We start from the raw sequence: 21813 nt of genomic DNA on the forward strand, positions 1-21813 counted from the left end.
GTTTGAAGTGAGTCTCTTGTAGGCAGCATATAGATTGGTCTTATTTTTTAATCCATTCAGTGACTCTATATGTTTTTTGATTGGTGCATTCAGACCATTTACATTTAGGGTGATTATCAATAGGTATATACTTATTGCCATTGCAGGCTTTAGATTCCTGGTTACCAAAGGTTCAAGGTTAACTTCCTTACTATCTAAGAGTCTAACTTAACTCACTTAGGATGCTATTACAAACACAATCTAAAGGTCCTTTTTCTCTCCTTTTTCTTCCTCCTCCATTCTTTATATATTAGGTATCATATTCTGTACTCTTTGTCTATCCCTTGACTGACTTTGGGGGTGATTGATTTCATTTTGCATCTGCTTAGTAATTAGCTGCTCTACTTTCTCTAGTATGGTTTTATTTCTTCTGGTGATAGCTATTTAGCCTTAGGAACACTTCCATCTATAGCAGTTCCTTTAAAATACACTGTAGGGATGGTTTGTGGTAGGTGAATTCTCTCAGCTTTTGCTTATCTGAAAATTGTTTAATCCATCCTTCAAATTTAAATGATAATCTTGCCAGATAGAGTATTATTGGTCTGTGGCCCTTCTGTTTCATTGCATTAAATATATTATGCCATTCCTTTCTGGCCTGTAAGGTTTCTCCTGAGAAGTCTGATGATAGCCTAATGAGTTTTCCTTTGTATGTGACCTGTTTTCTCTCTCTGGCTGCTTTTAATAATCTGTCCTTATCCTTGATCTTTGCCATTTTAATTATTATATGTCTTGGTGTTGTCTTCCTTGGGTCCCTTGTGTTGGGAGATCTGTGCATGTCCATGGCCTGAGACACTATCTCCTTCCCCTGATTCGGGAAGTTTTCAGCAATTACCTCCTCAATGAAACTTTCTATCCCTTTTTCTCTCTTCTTCTTCTTCAGGTACCCCTATAATGCGAATATTGTATTGTTTGGATTGTCACACAGTTCTCTCAATATTCTTTCCATCCTAGAGATCCTTTTTCTCTCTGTGCTTCAGCTTCTTTGTATTCCTGTTCTCTAACTTGTGTTCTATTTACCTTCTCCTCTACTTCATCTAATCTGCTTTTAAATCCCTCCATTGTATGTTTCATTTCAGATACTGTATTGTTCAATGTTTGTATTTCATTCGTCAATTCCTCCAGTTCTTGAATAGTTTTCTGTAGCTCCATGAGTATGTTTATTATTTTTATCTTGAACTCTCTTTCAGGAAGATTGATGAGTTCAGTTTCAGTTGGCCCTCTTTCTCATGTTAGCGGGATTTTGGTTTGAACCAGATTCCTCTGACATTTCATAGTTGCAAGTGGTGCCTTCTAGTGAGCAGAAGCTCTACTCTCTGGAGCTGCTCAGTCCCTGTAGTGATGTCAAGGGTTGCAGGGGAGCGGTTCTCGTGCCTGTCGGGAGGAAAGAGGTCTTTCCTGCTTAACGGCTGCAGTGTCTATCTCCACTGCCAGGGCCAGTGTGCTGAGCAAGCAGGGAGAAGCCTCTGTGTTTTTCACTTGTAGCTGCCATAGACAGGGCGGCCTTCTGGCTGGCCTGGCACAATGGCAGGGGCAGCCAGTTTGTGAGCTGGTGCTGGTTGGGAGGAAGGTGCAGCAGGCTGTGCAACACGGTGAGGGGCCACAGAGTTGCAAAGCCAGCCAAGGGCGATGGGAGCACCTGAAGCTCCTGAAAGTTCCCAACCTGATGGGCAGAGTGCACAAGGACAATTTTGTCCACCTGTCCTTTCTCCTGAGCACAAAGCTCTGTGCAATCCTTGCCCCTTTAGCAGCTGTCTCGCTGTTAGGAAATCTCAGGCTGCCTGCCTGTCTTTCTTTTGTCCCGGACAGCAGGATGTGGATCCCTGTTTTCCAAAAGTGGGTGGAATCTCAGTCTCTCCAAGTATTCCATCTGTCTTAGCGTTCCAACCCCACTAATCTCCAGAGCACCATGTAATGTAGGTTCATGTTCCCTGAGCAGATCTCCAGGGCTGGGTATTCAGCAGTCCTAGGCCTCTACCCGCTCCTCGTTCTGTTTCTCTTCCTTCCTCTGGTGAGCTAGGGTGGGGGAAGGGCTTGGGTCCTGCCGGATCACAGCTTTGATACTTTACCCTTTTCCTTGAGGTCTGGTGGTTTCCCCAGGTGTAGACAGTCTGCTACAGCCTTCTTTCCTGTTGCTCTTTCAGGATTTGATGTATTTGCTATATTTCCATATTATATGTGGTTTTGGGAGGGGGTTTCTATCTCACCTCTCACACCACCATCTTTCAGTTAAACAATTTAAATGTACTCAAATATTGCTTCTCCACTAAAATACATGTTTTTAAGAATATTTAACATCATGAGAAATGTTAATATTTTAAGTAGAAAAAGTATATAAAACTATTCCTTATTTCAATTTTCTTAATTGTGCAAGTTCACATACACAAAGGAAAAAAAAAAGTAAATTCGATAACAAACCAAACAAGAAAAAAATGGGCAAAATTTTTTCGGGGGGCAAAATATTTGAATAAACACTTTACAGTAAGCACATGAAAAGATGCTCATCATCATCAGTGATCAGGAAAATGCAAATTAAAGCTGATGAGAAATAACATACCTACTCTAATGACTAAAATTATAAAGAATGATGATATCAAATGTTGATATGTAGGACAACTGGAACTCTCATACTGGTGGGAATGTAAAAAGCTATAATTTGGCAGTGCCTTTTAAACTTAAGCATTTACTTATCATAGGACCCAGCAATTTCACCCCTAAGTATTTACCCCAAGTAAATGATAATGTATCTACACAAAGACTTGCCTCTAAAAGTTAACAGCAACTCTATTTATAATAAGCTCAAACTGAAAGTAAGCTGGAAACCCAAATGTCCATCCATTAGTAAATGGATAAATTGTAGTATATCCCTACAATGGTATACTACCCAATAATAAAAAGTATCAATTATTATGATAATTGTTATTAACCAGTGTAGGGAAGAGATTTTGTCTTTCAGGGGGCATCTAGCAAAGTCTGGAGACAGTGTTGATGGTTAGAGCTGGGGAGCAGAGTGCTAATGGCACCGAGTACACAGAGGTTAGGGATGCTGCTAAATAGCATACAATGCATGAAACAGTCCCCAGAACATACTATCCAGCCCAAAATATCCACATTGCCAAGGGCAAAAAACTGAAAACTGATTTATGCAACAACATGGATGAATCTCAAGAACTTCATGGTGATCAAAAGAATTCAGACATTCCTATGATATCCCAGAACAGGTAACAGAAATCAGATAATAGAATAGAAATCAGTAATACAAATCAGATAGGTACTTGCCTGGAACTGGGATGGACACTGACTACACAGGGGCACGAGGTAACTGAGTGAAGATGCTCTGTATCTTGATTATGGGGATACAAGATCTATCAAAATGCAAACTGCATACATAAAATTAGTGCATTATTGTATGTAAATTATACATTCAAGACTGATAAAAAATAATTGGAACTTGGTGAAAGGTACATGGGAGATCATGATAGTATTCTATTTTTGTACTTATCTCAATTTTCATAACAGAATGTTTTTAAAAATACATGTATAAACATTAAATGATTCAGGGAGAAGACTTAATTGAATCTCTTAAAAAAAAAAAACCCAAAACCTTGGCATTAAAATCCCACTGTGGGAACGACCTTTATGTCTGTTCTTAAAGGGCAGAGAGACTGATACAAACAGAAGGAAGAAGGAGTTACAGTTTGATATAGGGAAGATAAAGAAAATTTCACAAGCTACTTTTTCCCCTGGGTCCCATCTAGTCCCAGCCTGGCATTAAGCCATGCCTTCTCTAGTAATGGACTTCTAAGATTTTTCCACAATTATTCCAGCTTCCTAGTATTCATGTCCTTGTGTAATCTCCCCAAGTATGGGCTGGCCCGGTGACTTACTTCTGACCAACAGAACATGGCAAAGGTGATGGGATGTCACTTCTGTGATTATATGTAAATGACTGTGACCCCTGTCTCCCCAAGAGACTCTAACTATTGGCTTCTCAGCTTGCCATTTTGGAGGCGCCAAAAAGCAAGGAACTGAGAGAAGCCTCCAGCTACCAACCAATGAGAAACCAAGGCCTTTAATCCAACTATCCTTTGAGAAAGTGAATTCTGCCATTAACCAGGTGAGCTTGGAAGCATTTCCTTCTTCAGTCAAGCACTGATAGGAGACTCCAAACCTGGCTGACACCTTGACTGCTGCCTGTGAGAGACCCTGAAACAGAGGACCCACCTAATCTGTACTTAGATTCCTAACCAATGGAAACTGTGTTGTTTTAAGCTGGTAAATCTGTGGCAATCTGTTACGCAGCAATAGATAACTAATGCACCCTCCTTGGAAATCCTGCTGAATATTCACCTCCTCTAAAACTGACAGTTTCTTACAAAGATAGATGTACCATAAAATCCAGCAACCTCACTGCTAGGGTTTTGCCCAACAACAAATGAAAACATGTCTGCACAAAGACTTTGGTACAAAAATGCTTATAGCAGCTTTATTCACAATCATTAAAACTGGAAACAACACAAATGTCCATCACAGGTATATGGATAAACAAACATGTTATATCCATATAACAAAACACTATTCAGCATTAAAAAGGAATCAACTACTGATATATGCAACAACATGGATAAGTATCAAAATCATGCTGAGTGAGTGGACTCACAGACACTGAGAAGGGACTAGTGGTTACCAAAGGGGAGGGATTGGGGAGGGGGTGTGGGGAGGGAGAAGGGGATTAGGCGCACTATAATTCACAGTCACAATATAGGTAGGTCACGGGGAAGGGAGTACAGCATGAGAAGACAACTAATGACTCTATAACATCTTACTATGCTGATAGACAGTGACCGCAATAGAGGGGGTGAGGGATTGATTGTATGGGTGAATGTTGAAACCAGAGAACTTGCTTAAGGTCATACATCTAGTAAGTGACAGAGCCATGACTGGAGCCCTGGCAATCAGATTCTAGATACTGGGCTTTTCATCACCACCCCACTACTCTGAATCTCCGACCTCTCAAGTTATTAGGCAAAAGTATACTCTCAGCTCACTAGGGATTGACAGGTCTCATTCACTCATTCAACAAATATTTAGGCATGCAGTGTATGCCAGGTATTGTTCTAGATGCTGAAGATATAATGGTGAAAATACAGACATGGTACCTGCTTTTACGGTACTTACATTCTAGTTAGAACTTAAGGTTTAAAGTATAGGACTCTTACATCAAAATATTTACCCAATTATTTATATATTTATCCAAATATTTATGGGGAAAATAAAAGGTCACAAGTTACACAGTGGCCAGATCTGCTTTAACTAGCTAAAGCAGTGGTTCCCAAACTTGTCTGCATTTTAGAGTTATTAGGGATCTTTTAAAATTCCATAGCCCAGACATATCTCCAAGGCTAATTAAAATCACAACAGGGTGGGAGGGAAAGAGAGGGGAAAAAAAGCATCAGTAGCTTGCCAAACTCCAAAGGTGATTCCAATGTGAAACAAGTTTGGAAAATCACTAAGCCAGAATTTTTAATCTGTCTGAATAATGGTGAAGTTCATTCATGGTGTCAGAAAGACGTAAATGAATGAAAAACCAAATTCTACAGTCACCCTTCTCTGTATCAGAGATTTGCAAGGTAGCTTTTTTTTTTCAATGTTATGAATTCTGAGAACATTAAAAATAGACCAAATAATTACTTTCCTTCTTAGATTTATCCACACCTCCACAGACAAGTGAGACACTCATCTTTTCTAGGTACTTTCTGTGGAACCAATAAAGAAATCTGCCATATTACATATATTCAACATTTTATATACCTGAGATCAACATGCCTTTTGTAAAAAGTTGTCTCTTTTCAATTCAATCCTTTAAGTTGAAACCAAGTTTTTTATAAATCAAATTTGCAGTTGTATTCTACAGAATCAACAGACCTGTTTAAGAACTCTCTGACCACTCTCAGAAAAGACAGCAGATGTTCAGTAGGACCCCTCTCCATTCCAAACAGGATCTAGACAGAAAGGGAAAAGGGCAAAGAGGAAGAGAAACATTAGAAGACTAAATATATAAAGCCAATAAACCTATTCAAAGTATATTTTTGTGACTGGACAAATTCCCTGTTTCTAGCACTGTTTCTGCTAATTTACCTACAGTCTTAAGTCCAGTGTTTTTATTTTTATTTTAAAGGGAAAGCTTATCATAATCACCAAGAAAGCCTATTCAAAACATATCAGTCAGTAGTGGTTATCCAAGTGTATATATTTTATAATTTATAATCCTTATGATTTGTGTACTTTGCATTGTATGTTACACTTGAGTTAACAAATATTAAAAAACAGACACATTTGTCCTGGACAGACTGCTGAAGGATTCTAATTAAGCAAGTAGCAGAAACAGTCCATAGAGGCTACCTGATTTGCTTTAGGTCATCTATGTAGTTAGCTACAAACTTAGTCCTTCTTGTCACTCTCCTACTCTTTCTGTTGTTAAACTGGCACTTTCAAAAGAGACTACTTAAAAACTAGAAAATCTAACACCATGCTTATCCTCAAGCAATGAAGAGATAATTTTTTGATCAGAAGAGAAAATCGAATGGCAAGACAAACAGGTTCATTTTTATGATAATATTATACTTTTTGATTTAACATTTACTTTCATACTTACACTCTGAAAAAAATGGTATTACATAATGACATCTGCAAAAAACAAACAGGCAAATAAATGGAAAACACAGATGTCCTGGCTTCACAACTGTGCACCACACAGCTGCTTCACCACCCATAAAAGGAAATTAAAGAAAGCCTAATGCCCATGCAATGATTTCCTAACTGCAGTACCCATTTTTTATATTTTTAATACAAATGCCAAATGGTTAGTAGTAAAAGTGAGTATATATTGAGAATAAACTAGTATTATTTATGATAAAACACACAGGGTGAAAGAATGGAAAGAGCTAGGCTAATAAGCATAGCAGGATGAGTGTGCCCTGAATTCTACTTGTGAACTTCCCATTAGGTCACTGTATGATTTGGGGCAGGTCATAACCTTTCTAGACCTTAGACTCCTAAATTACAAAGTGAGAGAGTAGATTACTAAGTGAGAGCTAAACAGAAATCTCCAGCTCTTTCTAGATTTAAGAAAACTCAAGGACTATTTATCAAGAAATTAATAATTATTCTATATACTTTCACTTTAACACTGAATATCTCTATTCAAATGTTTTGAATAGCTTTGTAAAAATAAGAATCCTAGAATTCCTCTGGCACCTGCCTCATAAACACAAGCATATTCTTCAACTTACGCCAAATACAAATCTCTATTCATTATCTAGGTGCAAAACCTCTCCCTCTCAAAAATGTCCAGTAATAATTTTCTTGACATTTTACCATCACCATGAGACTCTTTGCATTTTTTTAACTTTATATTTTGAAGTCATTTCAGACTTAGCATGAGTTATTTTTTAAATGAAAAATATGTGTAGAGAAGTCCCTCATAATTTATCATCTTTGCAATTTGGATACTTTCAGTGGAGGCATTTTTTTAACCATCCTTTACAAGACACTGTGCTAGGCACTTTCAAGCTCCTGAATTTAAAGAAACATACAAGAAACGAACTTTATGGTATTTAAATGAGTAATTTAAATAACACTTTCATGAATGCCTAAATCTGGACATAACACTTACCGACTAAAAGAATTAAGTTTGCTTTTAACCACAGAGCTTTAAATGTTTTCAGTATAATTTATAAAGCATTTACAAAGTGCCTGAATGAACAGTTAAATGTGAACTATCAAAGACAAATTTGCCATGGCACAACTAATTTAAGATCCAGTCTCATCCTACCTACATCCTCTCATCAGGCTCTTACAAAAACTACTACATACTTCCTATTCCCGAGTCCAGGGCTCCCAGGCGAAATCTTATGCAAACCTCCAGTCAAATCATAGAAACTTAGTGACCCAAAAGGATTAACAAAATGCCTTTCAAGGAGATTGGCATTTCAATACTGCAGTGGTTCACTGTTAGTAGGGAAAATAGACAATTTAAGGGATTAGGAACTATTAACATTAACTTAAATTTCAATCCAGACATTTTAGAATTAAGCAACAAAAGATAAATTAGTGAAATATGAAATCTGGGATTTTTGAATCACCTGCGCCAAAGCAGAATAATTTAATCAAGCACAATATAAACCAACAGAGTAAGTCATATACTCAATTGGTATCACAGTAAGTGAATAAAGTAAAATTTAGAGAAAAATTATTTTTTTCAACTTATTTTTTATTGAAGTATCGTTGATACGCAATCTTACACTGGTTTCAAATGTACAACATGGTGGTTCAAGTTACCCATGTTATTAAATCCTCACTCCCTCTAGTGCAGCTAATATCTATCAACATAGAAAGATGTTACAGAATCATTGACTATATTCTCTTTGCTGTACTACTATCCTCGTGACCAACTTATATTATGATTGAGAATTTTTGTGCCCCTTTATCCCTCTTCCCCTCCCCCATGGTAACCACTGAGAAAAACTGATCATGTTCTAACTACGAACACCACTGCGTTCTTTCAATCATAATAAAGTCAAAAAACAATTCAAGTTGGAAGTACTAGTCTTTTTCTTCTTATTAAGGTATAATTGATACACACTGTTATGAAGGTTTCACATGAAAAACAATGTGGTTACTACATTCACCCATATAATCGAGTCCCCCACCATACCCCATTGCAGTCACTGCCCATCAGTATAGTAAGATGCCACAGAATCAATATTTGCCTTCTCTGTGCTATACTTACCATCTTCCCCATGAACCCCCCCAAACCATGTGTGCCAATCATAATACCCCTCAACCCCCTTCTCCCTATTCCACACCTACCCTCACCCACCCCTCCCCTTTGGTAACCATTAGTCCCTTCTTGGAGTCTGTGAGTCTGTTGCTGTTTTGCCCCTTCAGTTTTGCTTGGTTGTTATACTCCACAAATGAAGGAAATAATTTGGTACTTGTCTTTCTCCACCTGGCTTGTTTCACTGAGCATAATGCCCTCCAGCTCCATGGAAGACAATTTTAAAGAACAATGGCTTCCTTCTATTAAGTTTCTAACAAGAGTTAAATCTTGAGATCTGGGCTCTAGTTTCAGAAGTCCTTAGGCCATCATTCTAAGACTCTGTCAGTGTTGCTTCTGCTCAACTGTTTCATATTCACAGTGACCAGTATTGTCAGGCTTTTTTTTTCTTTATAATTGACACTTTTTAAATAAAACACAGTCCTAGGTCAGCTTTCAAATCCTTTTGCTACCATTTCATCATTACTGATGACCCAGATGAATATGCTTAGCAAACCCACAGAAAGAACTGAATTAAATGAATACACTAATATTTTTAAAGGTACAGTATTGAAAATGATTTAGAGCAATTAGAAAAGCATTTCTTCAAAGTTCAAAAGAGACTACTTAAAAACTAGAAAATCTAACACCATGCTTCTCCTCAAGCAATGAAGAGATAATTTTTTGATCAGAAGAGAAAATCGAATGGCAAGACAAACAGGTTCATTTTTATTAACTGCTCAAAATGCGAAGGAGAAAAACAAAATCCTGGTTTAAAATTAGTAACAAGAACAGAGAGGATTAAAGATAACGGCATGAGAGGTAAGACAGAGGCTTCCTCCTAAAATCACATATAATACGAAAATATAATTAATACAACTAATCCTGAAAGAGCAACAGGAAAGAGGGCTGCTCCAAACTGCATACACCTGGAGAAAAGAATAAACCTCACGGAACACGGTAACGTACCAAAGCTGTGGTCGGCTGGACCCATGCCCTTCCCCCACCCCAGCTCACTGGCGGGAGGAAGAGAAACAAGTGAGCAGGGAGGGAGTGGAGGCCTGGGGCTGCTGAATACCTAACTCTGGAGATCTGCTCTGGGAGCACAAACCTATATTTCATGGTGCTTTCATGGTACTCTTGTGATTAGGTGGGAGGAAAGCTAAAACAGGCAGAATACATGGAGAGACTGAGATTCCAGCCACTTGTGGAAAGCAGGGATCCATATCCAGCTGCTCTGGGACAAAAAAGAAAGGCAGACAGTCTGAGAGACTTCCTAACAGCAAGAGGGCTGCTAAAGGGGCAAGGATTGCACAGAGCTTACTGCTCAGGAGAAAGGACAGGTAGACCAAACTGTCTTGGTGCACTCTGCCCAGCAGGCTGTGAACTTTCTCAATCTTCAGGCACTCCAGATCCCCAGCATGGCTATACAGCTCCAAGGACCCCCTGCGTGATACACAGCCAACTGCGCCTTTCTCCTGGCCAGCCCCACCTGGCTCGCAAACTGGCAAACCCTACCCTGGCGTTAGGCCAGCCAGAGGGAGGCCCCTTCTAGAGCAACTACAAATGGAAAGCATAGACGCTTATACCTGTGTGCTCAGCCCACTGGTTCTGGCAGTGTAGACAGGCATAGCAACAGGGAAGCAGGAAAAAGTTCTTTCCTTGTCCCAGGCACAAATGCAATTCTGCTGCGACACCCAACGTTGCTTCAGCTCCAGAGAGTAGAGCTTCTGAGCAGTAGAGGGCGCCATATACAAATATGAAACGCCAAAGAAACCTGGTTCAAAGTAAAATTATGAATACAACACCTGAGAAAGATTCAAATGAAATTGACCTCATGACTCTTCCTGAAAGGGATTTCAAAATAAAAATCACTAACAAGCTCATGGAGGTATAGAAAAATATTAAAGAATTCAGGAATGAATTCCAGTCAGAGATCCAATTGTTGAAGAGCACAATGGAGGGTATTAAAAGCAGATTAGATACAGTGGAGGAGACAATAAATGAAATGCAAATTAGAGAACAGGAATACAAAGAAGCTGAGACACAGAGAGAAAAAGGGATCTCTAAGAATGAAAGAATATTGAGAGAACTGTGTGAACAATCCAAATGAAACAATATTTGCATCACAGGGGTACCAGAAGAAGAAGAGAGAAAAAGGGATAGAAAGTGTCTTTGAGGAGGTAATTGCTGAAAAATTCCCCAATTTGGGGAAGGACATAGTCTCTCAGGCCATGCAGATCCACAGATCTCCCAACACAAGGGAACCAAGGAAGACAACACCAAGACATATAGTAATTAAAAGGGCAAAGATCAAGGATAAGGATAGACTACTAAAAGCAGCCGGAGAGAGAAATAAGATCACATACAAAGGAGAGACCATCAGACTATCATCAGACTTCTCATCAGAAACCTTACAGGCCAGAAGGGAGTGGCATAATGTATTTAATGCAATGAAGCAGAAGGACCTGAAACCAAGATTACTTTATCTGGCAAGATTATCATTTAAATTTGAAGAAGAAACTAAACAATTTCCAGATAAGCAAAGGCTGAGAGAATTTACCTCCCACAAACCATCCCTACAGTGTATTTTGGAGGGACTGCTATAGATGGAAGTGTTCCTAAGGTTTAATAGATGTCACCAGAGGTAATAAAACCACAGTAAAGAAAGTACAACAGCTAATTACTAAGCAAATGCAAAATTAAATCAACTATCCCCAAAGTCAGTCAAGGGATAGACAAAAAGTACAGAATATAATACCTAATATATAAAGAATGGAGGAGGAAGAAAAAGGAGGAGAAAAAAGAACCCTTAGGTTGTGTTTGTAATAGCATACTAAGTGAGTTAAGTTAGACACTTAGATAGTAAGGAAGTTTTGGTAACCTTTGGTAACCACGAATCTAAAGCCTGCAGTACAAACCTATCAATAATCACCCTAAATGTAAATGGACTGAATGCACCAATCAAAGGACACAGAGTTACTGAATGGATAAAAAAACAAGACCCATCTATATGCTGCCTACAAGAGACTCATGTTAAACCCAAAGACATTCACAGACTAAAAGTGAAGGGATGGAAAAAGATACTTCATGCAACTAATAGGGAGAAAAAAGCAGGAGTTGCAGTACTTGTATCAGACAAAATAAACTTCAAAACAAAAAAAGTCACAAGAGACAAAGAAGGACAGTGCATAATGATTAAGGAGTCAATCCACAAAGAAGATATGACCATTATAAATATCTATGCGCCCAAAACAGGAGCACCTCCATATGTGAAACAAATACAAGCAGAATTCAAAGGGGAAATAGAATGCAATGCATTCATTCTAGGAGACCTCAACACTCCACTAACTCTGAAGGACAGATCAACCAGACAGGAAATAAGTAAGCAGACAGAGGCACTGAACAACACACTAGAACAGATGGACCTAACAGACATCTACAGAACGTTACACCCAAAAGCAGCAGAATACACATTCTTCTCAAGTGCACATGGAACATTTTCAAGAATGGATCATATAGTAGGCCACAAAAAGAGCCTCAGTAAATTCACAAAGATTGAAATTGTACCAACCAGCTTCTCAGACCACAAAGGTATGAAACTAGAAATAAATTACGCAAAGAAAATGAAAAATCCCACGAACACATGGAGGCTTCACAACATGCTCCTAAATAACCAATGCATCAATAACCAAAAACAGAAAGAGATTGAGCAATATATGGAGACAAATGACAACAATAATTCAACACCGCAAAATCTGTGGGATGCAGCTAAGGGGGTGCTAAGAGGAAAGCATATTGCAATACAGACCTATTGCAGGAAAGAAGAACAATCCCATATGAGCAATCTAAACTCACAATTAACAAAACTAGAAAAAGAAGAACATATGAGGTGCAAAGTCAGTAGAAGGAGAGACATACTAAAGATTAGAGCAGAAATAAATAAAATTGAGAAGAAAAAACAATAGAAAGAATCAATGAAAGCAAGAGCTGGTTCTTTCAGAAAATAAACAAAATAGATAAACCTCAAGCCAGACTTATCAAGAAAAAGAGAGTGTACACACACAAACAGAATCAGAAATGAGAAAGGATAAATCAATACAGACACCACAGAAATACAAAGAAGTATTAGAGAATACTATGAAAAATTATATGCTAACAAACTGGATAACTTAGAAGTAACTGACAACTTTGAGAAAAATACAAGCTTCCAAGGCTGACCCAGAAAGAAACATAAAACCTAAACAGACCAATTAAAGGCAACGAAATTCAATCTGTAATAAAAAAACTACCTAAGAACAAAATTCCTAGACCAGATGGCTTCACTGCTGAATTTTCTCAAACATTTCGTGCAAACCTACTACCCACCCTCCTTAAAGCTTTCCAAAGAGTAGAAGAAGGAATACTTCCAAACTCATTCTATAAGGCCAGCATCACTCTAATATCAAAACCAGGCAAAGACACCACCAAAAAAGAAAATTACAGACCAATATCCCTGATGAATATAGATGCAAAAATACTCAACAAAATATTAGCTAAATGAATTAAAAAATACATCAAAGAGATCATCCATCATGGTCAAGTAGGATCTATTCCAGAGATGCAAGGATGGTACAACATTTGAAAATCCATCAGCATCATCCACCACACCAACAAAAAGCATAAAAACCACATGATCATCTCCATAGAAGCTGAAAAAGCATTTGACAAAATTCAACATCCATTCATGATAAAAACTCTCAACAATAAGGGTATAGAGGGCAAGTACCTCAACATAATAAAGGCCATATATGACAAACATACAGCCAACATTATACTTAACGCCGAGAAGCTGAAAGCTTTTCCTTTAAGATTGGGAACAAGACAAGGACGCCCACTCTCCCCACTTCTATTCAACATAGTACTGGAGGTCCTAGTCACAGCACAAAGAAATAAAAGGCATCCAGATTGGCAAGGAAGAAGTAAACTGTCCTATTTGAGAATGACATGATATTGTACATAAAAAGCCCTAAAGAATCTACCCAAAAACTATAAAATCTAATATCCCAATTCAGCAAAGCTGCAGGATACAAAATTAATACACAGAAATCTGTGGCATTACTATACACTAACAATGAACTAGCAGAATGAGAAATCAGGAAAACAATTTCATCAAAAAATAAAATACCTAGGAATAAACCTAAGGAAGTGAAAGACCTATATACTCTGAAAACTACAAGACACTCATGAGAGAAATTAAAGAAGATAAGAATACATAGAAACACATCCCGTGCTCATGAATAGGAAGAATTAATATCGTCAAAATGGTCATCCTGCCTAAAGCAATGTACAGATTCAATACAATCCCCAGCAAAACAGCAACAGCATTCTTCAGTGAACTAGAGCAAACCATTCTAAAACTCATAAAACAAAAAACCCCGAATAGCAAAAGCAATCCTGAGAAGGAAGAATAAAGCTGGGGAAATTATGCACCCCAACTTCAAGCACTACTACAAAGCCACAGAAATCAAGACAATTTGGTACTGGCACAAGAACAGAACCAATAGACCAATTGAACAGACTAGAGAGCCCTGACATAAACCCAACTATATAAGGTCAATTAATATACAATTAGAAGCCATGGACATACAATGGGGAAATGACAGCCTCTTCAACAGCTGGTGTTGGCAAAACTGGACAGCTACATGCAAGGGAATGAAACTGGATTATTGTTTAACCCCATACATAAAAGTAAACCTGAAATGGATCAAAGACCTGAATGTAAGTCATGAAACCATAAAAATCTTAGAAGAAAACATAGGCAAAAATCTCCTGAATATAAACATGTGCAACTTCTTCCTAAACGCATCTCCTCAAGCAAGGGAAACAAAAGCAAAAATGAACACATGGGACTACATCAAACTAAAAAGTTTCTGTATAGTAAAGGACACCATCAACAGAATAAAAAGGCATCCTACAGTATGGGAGAATATATTTGTAAATGACATATCCGACAAGGGGTTAACATCCAAAATATATAAAGAACTCACACGCCTCAACACCTAAAAGCAAATAACCTGATTAAAAAATGGGCAGAGGATATGAACAGACAATTCTCCGAAGAAATTCAGATGGCCAATAGGCACATGAAAAGATGCTCCACATCACTAGTCATCAGGGAAATGCAAATTAAAATCACAATGAGATATCACCTCACAGCAGTTAGGATGGCCAGCATCAGAAAGACTAAGAACAACAAATTCTGGTGAGGATGCAGAGAAAGTGGAACCCTCCTACACTGCTGGTAGGAATGTAAGCTAGTTATACCATTGTGGAAAGCAATACGGAGGTTCCTCAAAAAACTAAAAATAGAAATACCATTTGACCTGGGAATCCCACTCCTTGGAATTTACCCAAAGACTACAACTTCTCAGACTCAAAAAGACATGCATCCCTTTGTTTACTGCAGCACTATTCACAATAGCCAAGATAAGGAAGCAACCTAAGTGTCCATCAGTAGATGAATGGATAAAGGAGATGTAGTACATATACACAATGGAATACTATTCAGCTGTAAGAGAGAAACAAATCCTACCATTTGCAACAACATGGATGGAATTGGAGGACATTATGCTCAGTGAACTAAGCCAGGCGGAGAAAGACAAGTGCAAAATCATTTCCCTCATTTGTGGAGTGTAACAATGAAGCAAAACTGGTAACAAAACAGCAGCAGACTCAGAGACTCCAAGAAGGGACTAGTGGTTACCAAAGGAGAGGGGTGTGGGACAGTGGGTCAGGGAGGAGGGAGATAGGTATTAAGGGGTATTATGTTCAGTACACATGGTGTGGGGGTCATGGGGAAAATAGCGTAGCACAGAGAAGGCAAATGGTGAATCTGTGGCATCTTACTACACTGATGGACAGTGACTGCATTGGGGTATGGGTGGGGACTTGATAATATGAGTAAATGTAGTAACCACATTGTTTTTCATGTGAAACCTTCATAAGAGTGTATATCAATAATACCTTAATAAGATTTTTTTTAATTAATAGGGGAGAGAGCTCAAGATCACAACGTGAGTAGGGCAGCAGAAATCTCCTACCAAAACCATATAGATTTTTGAAAATACAACAAGTACAACTATTCCTAAAAGAGTGACCAGAAGATACAGCACAACAGCCAGGCTACATCTGCATCTGCAAGAACTCAGCATCTCACAAAAAGGGTAAGACACTAAGCCGTGATCCAGCAGGACCCAAGCACTCCCCCAACCCCAGCTCACTGGTGGGAGGAAAAGAATCAGAGTGGGGAGGGAGTGGAATCACAGGACTACTAAATAACCAGCCCTAGTAATCTGCACCGGGAGCACAGACACACATTGCATGGTGTACTAGATATTAGAGAAATGGATGAGTAAAATCCGAGATGGAGACTGAGAGCAGGTCCCCACAGCCGGCTCCCCTGGGACAAAAGAAAACTGGGTGCTCTTTAAAAGTGTTAAAGGGAAAGGCTCAACAACTGGACAAAATCATCCCAGCACACTCAGCCCAGCAGGCTGGGAATCTTGAGGAACTTCAGGCCCCCTAAACCCCTGGGGGGTAAAACAGCACCGAAGCCCCCCACGGCAATAAGCAGCCTGCCATTCATTCCCCCTGGCCGGCATTGCAAGCAAACCAGCTGACCAACCACAGCTGCGGAGCAACCAGAGAACAGCTCCACCCACAGCAACCACAGAGTCTATTCCCAGCGCGCAGCTAACTGGGACAGACGGAGGAAGCCAGAGCAAGGTACGGTAGGCATGAAGGGGCACCGTTCTCACAGGAGAACATACCTGGCATAGCTGCGACCTCCCACAGTGCTCTAGGGTAGCCCGAGGGCCAACCCGCTCATGGCAGCTCAGGAGATTATCCCAGAGACTGCCTCCCACATACATTATGTGTGCTAACTGTAATGCCCTTTATTCCCCTTCTCCCCCTTCCCACCCACCCTCCCCAGTCCCTTTCCCTTTGGTAACTGTCAGTCCATTATTGGGTTCTGTGAGTCTGCTGCTATTTTGTTCCTTCAGTTTTTGCTTTGTTCTTATGCTCCACAGATGACTGAAATCATTTAGTAGTTGTCTTTCTCCACCTGGCTTATTTCACTGAGCATAATACCCTCTATCTCCATCCATGTTGTTGCAAATGGTAGGATTTGTTTTCTTCTATGGCTGAGTAATATTCTATTGTATATATGTACCACATCTTCTTTATCCATTCATCTACTGATGGACACTTAGGTTACTTCTATATCTTGGCTACTGTAAATAGTGCTGCGATAAACATAGGGGTGCACATGCCTTTTGAATCAGGGATATTTTCTTCCTGAAAATTCCTAAAAGTGGAATTCCTGGGTCAAATGGTATTTCTATTTTCAGTTTTTTGAAGAACCTCCATACTGCTTTCCACAAAGGTTGAACTAATTTATGTTCCCACCAGTAGTGTAGGAGGGTTCCCCTTTCTCCACATCCTCACCAGTGTTTGTTGTTCCTTGTCTTTTGGATGTTGGTCATCCTAACTGCTATGAAGTGATATTTTATTGTGGTTTTAATTTACATTTCCCTGATGATTAGTGATGTGGCGCACCTTTTCATGTGACCGTTCACCATCCAAATTTTTTCTTTGGAGAAGTGTGTCTTCATATCCTCCACCCATTTTTTTTAATCGGGTTGTTTGAGGCATGTGAGTTCTTTATATATTTTGGATGTTAACCCCTTGTTGGATATGTCACTTACAAATACATTCTCCCATACTGTAGGGTGCTTTTTTGTTCTGTTGATGGTGTCCTTTGCTGTACAGAAACTTTTTAGTTTGATGTAGTCCCATTTGTTCATTTTTTCTTTTGTTTCCCTTGCCTGAGGAGATGTGTTCAGGAAAAAGTTGCTCATGTTTATATTCAAAAGATTTTTGCCTATGTTTTCTTCTAAGAGTGTTATGGTTTCATGACTTACATTCAGGTCTTTGATCTATTTTGAGTTTACTTTTGTGTATGGAGTTAGACAATAATCCAGTTTCATTCTCTTGCATGTAGCTGTCTAGTTTTGTCAACACCAGTGTTGAAGAGGCTGTCACTTTCCCATTGTATATCCATAGCTCTTTTATTGTATATTAATCGGCCATATATGTGTGGGTTTATATCTGGGCTCTCTATTCTGTTCCATTGATCTATGAGTCTATTCCTGTGCCAGTACCAAATTGTTTCGATTATTTTGGCTTTGTAGTAGAGCTTGAAGTTAGGTAGCATAAAAAATAAGCTTAACTTTCAACACATATTTGGGAATTTGTCCTACAAAGTAGAAGTTCCATTTCTTAAAGATATATGCACAAGGATGGACACTATTTGTGATGAGAAAAAATAAAATCAGACACAACCTAAATACTGAAAGAAACCTATAAATGAAATATTATGCAGCTAGAAAAAATGAATTAGGCATCTGTTTAATGATGCAGAAGGAAATCTATAACATCCAATAGTGAAAAAATAGAAGTTGTAGAGTAATGTGTATGGCATCATGATACTCTTATAAAGTAAGAGAGAAAACTGTATACAATTTTTTTGTAGGAGCATAGAGAAAAATATGGAAGAATCACACTAGGCTATTATACTGGGTATGTGTGAGGATCGGAACTGGAGAGAAGATGGTTGGCTTTTTCTTCATGCACATCAGACAATTCTTCTGTGTTTTGAAAGGAAAATCCTATTTTGAGTATAATTTGTAAAGGAAAAGAAAAAATCTATAACAGAGGCATGACAGAAAAAAAGAGTTTTTAAAATTAATAAAGAATTGTTGTATATAAGACAGCAAATGAAATACTCAGAGGATATGAAATGAAAATAAATTCTGGGTGCTTTTTGGGTGGGTGTATAAAACAACTTTCATGAGTTCAAGATTTACCTCCATTTCAAAGAGAAAAATAAAAAGTGTTTAAAGCTTTGTTTTTTAGGTTTGTCTTCTTAAAATGTTTTTTTAAAGCAAATACGACATATCACAAAGTCCTATCAAAGAAATGCCCCAATTATATATTTGCAATCTGTATCTTAGTTTTGGTCAATTTATATTTGATTTTAGCTATATTTTGAAGCTTGAAATTTATCTACTACAACAATGTACCATGCTTTGTTACACTGAATGAAATTTTTTAATGCACAGTACAAACTTAAAAGGAAAACACCACATCTACACTGAACAAATGGTCAAATGATACAAACATTAGTTCAAGTAAGATTGAAAAGATGCTCATTTGATAAAAATAAAAAATATTTTTGCTAAGCGCAAAGGAAAAAATGCACTTTCACAACAGAGAGATCAAGCAGTCACAACCTTTAACCCTGTGATCAAAGTTAACATCAACAGACATTTGTATGCCTTATGATATGATGCAATGTAAAAAATATTAAGTATTTTTGACAAACTGTTTAACTACAAATCTAATCAAATCTTTAAGCCTTACAGTTTAGGGACATACAAGGAACAAAAGAATAAATATCACAAGGAAAACAATCATATAAATACAGAATATGGGACATTCAATAAAATTGCTCTGGTCTCAACAAATCAATGCCATGAAAACAAAAGGTGAGAGGAAGCAGACCAGAAATGGGAACTGTTCCAGGTTAAAAAAGACTACAAAATGTTATACCTTTATATATGTAATATATATAAAATATATATATGTAAATATATAATAACATGTAACTGCAATGCATATCCTTAATTCCACCTCAAACAAGTCAACTATAAATGTCCTCTTAGAGACAAGTGAGGAAACTTAAATAAGGACTTAATGTTGGAAATTTGGACTTAATGTTGGATAATATTCAAGGAAGTTTTTTAGTAAGAAATGTATGCTAAAATATTTACAGGCATAGTATGATGATGTCTTTATTCTAAAAAGGCTTAACATGATAAGTACATTAAGTGTATGACAACATACTGAATACCAGTGTGGGTAAAAGGGTGCTCATTGTGCTATTTCTGGGTTTGTTTTTTGTATGTTGAAATTTTTCATAATAAAACATTTAAAGTATCAAAGAACCCCACAAAACTGAGGTATTATATGGAAAAAAATGATAAAACCCAGTATTAACTAGGTTACTAGTGGCAACATAAACTGGTAGTTGTTCTAAAGAATCTGAAAAAATGGTTAAAAAGTGATTACCCTTAGAGAAACTGAATCATTTTTGGGAATATATTCTAAGAAGAATATCAGGGAAAAAAGATTTATAAAAAGATGTGACAGCAGTGTTGTTTATAATTGAAAACCAAAATAAATGAATAAATAAACAGAAATCACCCAAATGACAAATAACCAGAGAGTATTTAAACTTTATTACGTATCTATTAAAAATGATTACTACATAGACATGTGGAAGAGCGCATCAATATATTTCCAAATGAAACAAAACTGTAAAAAAACTATACAAATTACACTCATAAAGGCCCTGGAAGATGACTGGTTAGCCAGAGACCGGTAAGATTCCTCAAGGGAGGAACAACCTAAGACAGGCAAAGTCGCAGGGGGGCCATCAGGTGAGAAATTGGGGATCAACAGAGGTGAGGCTTAGGACCTCACCCCCCCTGTTTTGAGAGAAATCTTCTGCATCCGTGGATGTTTTGTTGCCCTTGTCTAGCTTGAATTAATACCTAGTCTATAGGCACACACCTGATCATCTACATTTGCCCTCTTACAGCACTAAACTATGTTTCTACCTTTATCTTGCATCTACCTACCACTTCAGCATTTTATTTAAAAATAATAATAATAATAATAATAAGGGAGAAATGTGGGATTCATATATAAATCAAGTATAAAAATCAAACGAATAATCATATTTGACCTGATTGTTTATAGTTCATGATGCGTGATCAAAACCGAAAGTTTCTGTGATATGACTGCCCTTGCACTGTTCACCATGTAAGAACTTATTCACTATGTAAGAACTTGTTCACCAAGTAAGAACTTGTTTGTTATGCTTTAGAAGATTGGAGACTGTTGAGAATTAGGCTTGGGGTTGATTAATGATTGTGCATTGAGTCCCCTATACAGAATTTTATTGTTGTTAACAACCATCTGATCAATAAATATGAGAGATGTCCTCTAAAAAAAAAAAGTACACTCATAAAGACTGTACTAGAAAGTTAGGTGTTTGCAATATTTAAAAACACATTTTTAAAAATTTCATGAGGCCACATGCTCTTAGAGAAAATATGAACAATGCAATATAGAATCAGGAAGAACTGCCTACACACAAATAAGGCAAAGTACCTGAGGACTACTGCTGATCATAATTTGAATAAATATTCACAATTTGAATAGAGCCCTATTGTGGACAAAAGTCAACATAACTATCATTAAAAGGACACAGAAAAAGAGTTTATCATTGGCTTGGACAGTACATAATCTTCCTCAATTCTTTCTATTAGTCAGATGTTTAAAAAAGATATGCTTCAGAGAAAAACCAAGATGGAAAAATCAGATGGAAAAGTGGTGATTTTGAAGAAAAGTTTGAAAATGAAAAAATAAAACACAATTGTTAATACTGAACTCTGTGGAGAGATTTTTGAATAGAGACCCTAAAAAGCTGATGTATTTCAATGCCCACAGATGAGTGACCAAGAGGCTAATAAAGCCCTCAAAGTTTTCTACTGTAGTGTTTTTGTTATTGTTGTTTTTCATGAGAGGAATTTCTTGATTGTCCCAGTGAAAAGTTACTGGCATGGGCAACTGAGGGAGAACTAATCACAGACCATCTCTTTTTCTTCAGGTTGTCTACTTAGCCATGATCACCTGATCACATCACAGAATTTACCTAAAGCTTGAATTAGTTATCCAAAACTTAAATCAGTTATTCACCATTTCAAAATCCTGCAGGGCCATGCTGCTCCCATACACTACCCTCTCAGCGACATTCAAATGTTCTGGATCTGGCACTAGGACCCCAA

General features: G+C 37.7%; 1 protein-coding gene across 8 annotated transcripts in view; it reads right to left on the reverse strand.

The window, feature by feature from the left end:
- The window catches only part of NCOA6 (nuclear receptor coactivator 6), a 136777-nt gene that overhangs the window by 96342 nt on the left and 18622 nt on the right, over positions 1–21813 (reverse strand). For 7 of the 8 annotated variants that reach the window (XM_036902510.2, XM_036902509.2, XM_036902513.2 and 4 more), the window contains exon 2: positions 5962–6038. The exons of the other annotated variant lie outside the window; for it this stretch is intronic. The gene's annotated coding sequence lies outside the window, so the exon portion shown is untranslated. The remainder of the gene's footprint in view (positions 1–5961; positions 6039–21813) is intronic. 8 annotated transcript variants of the gene reach the window in all.

The sequence above is a fragment of the Manis pentadactyla genome, chromosome 5 (genome assembly GCF_030020395.1).
Source record: "Manis pentadactyla isolate mManPen7 chromosome 5, mManPen7.hap1, whole genome shotgun sequence".
Lineage (NCBI taxonomy): Eukaryota > Metazoa > Chordata > Mammalia > Pholidota > Manidae > Manis > Manis pentadactyla.